Source organism: Arxiozyma heterogenica (genome assembly GCF_036370985.1).
Source record: "Arxiozyma heterogenica strain weizmannii chromosome Unknown scaffold_19, whole genome shotgun sequence".
NCBI lineage: Eukaryota > Fungi > Ascomycota > Saccharomycetes > Saccharomycetales > Saccharomycetaceae > Arxiozyma > Arxiozyma heterogenica.
This window is the reverse complement of record NW_027042672.1, coordinates 1,071-2,776: the sequence shown is the minus strand read 5'-3', so window position 1 is coordinate 2,776 and position 1,706 is coordinate 1,071. Positions and strand designations below refer to the sequence as shown.

At 28.2% G+C, this 1,706-nt stretch overlaps 1 non-coding gene across 1 annotated transcript; it reads left to right on the top strand.

Annotated features, from left to right (window-relative positions):
* Positions 1–16: 16 nt before the first annotated feature.
* Positions 17–92, top strand: PWA37_002288. Its single transcript has one exon. It is a non-coding gene; the product is annotated as a tRNA-Val (tRNA).
* Positions 93–1,706: the final 1,614 nt, after the last annotated feature.

Sequence of the window (1,706 nt, the reverse complement as noted above, 5' to 3'; positions counted from 1 at the left end):
GATTATGACGGAGACATGGTTTCGTGGTCTAGTTGGTTATGGCATCTGCTTAACACGCAGAACGTCCCCAGTTCGATCCTGGGCGAAATCATTTTTAGAAAAATTTAATTTAAAATATCATGGGATACGAAGTCGGTACAAGGTGTAATAGATGAATATTGCTTGATTTCTTCTCTACATATGATATATAAACAAGAAAAATAAAAACGTTGACTCAAGAGTTGACAAGCTCATTTATAGAGACATTAGGATTTCGTATGTCACAAAAGGTGCATATATCAAGTGATTTGTTAAATTGTTTGTATCGTTTTACAATTTAAGAAAAATTCGCATTATGGAATAATCATTTGGTTATGAGCCTCTAATTACAACCAACTTGTAAACAATATATTATAAGAGTTCACCCAAGTAAATATGAAATATTGATTCACATTTTATTTCTGGATATAATAATATATTAGCTATATTAATATAAGTAAGTAATATAAACAATACACTTGCTTATTATTTTTTGTTTATTCGTGTGCATCTTCTTTTTGCATTCTGTTGATTATTTTTACTCTATGTATTTGTATCTTCTCTTTATAACTTCTCATATTTTCACTAACAAGGTTTGTTTGTAATATGTTCTAAAAAGCGGAGTTTATTGAATATCTGTGACCCTTATTTTTCTAATCTGACAGTCAGAACCCTAGCTGACACATTGGTATCTGAAGTATTACAGATATATTCTTTTAGAAGATAGAATATGATAGATAATTCTCGATAGTTATTCTCCGTATATTATATACAAACTACACTCTATACCAGGAACAGCCTAGAGAAATGCATGGAGAAATAGATGTAATGTTTATAAATATTAAAAGCATTAACGACCTCGTCGACTAAAGAGTCTATAAAATTATCCATAATGGTATTAGAACAATATATATTACGGTTGCTACTCGAGAGGTGATTATTTTTAATGTATTGATCTGTGAAAAAATACAGTTTGTTGCAAGCTCCTACCAGAAGAACAAGACAATATAATAAATAGTTATGCCGAAAATAGAATATATATATTATTTATATATTAACTATATAATCTAGCCATTATATTTGTTTATTATAATAGTATACTTAAATTTTTTTAATTCATTGCAGATTCTTCAGATTTTTCTAATGTACTGAAATTTACAAGCTTCCTAATGTACGTAATTAGGAGTTACAAAAAAATATCTAAAATGAATGTCTCAAAATTACCTGAAAACTTTCAGTTATAATAAATAAAGCTAATTATGTAAGGGATTATCTTAAGTAGTATACTAAAATATGGATATTAATCATATATACAAACACTTGCACATTATATAATTGGTTGATTCTAACTAATAAATAAATTAGTCTTATTATTTAGGTTATTATCACTATTCTAGCTATTCTTCTAGACAGAACCTATTAGATAGAATACGAATGTTTATGCTGATAATTATTTCTGATACTATCTCTCAATAATCAGAGGTTTTTTAAATAAGCTTCTCAATAATTTGCCACCAATGTTCATCCAACGATTGTTTGTTCGTTCGAATACACTCACAATCTTAGGTCCAGAGTTTTGACTGTTTCAAGTCTTTCTCCTCGACATTCGATGTTATTCACCGACTACCTATTTCAGGATTTTCAATTAGGGCTTTTTACAATATTATTTGTTGTTTCTAGAAGTTGTA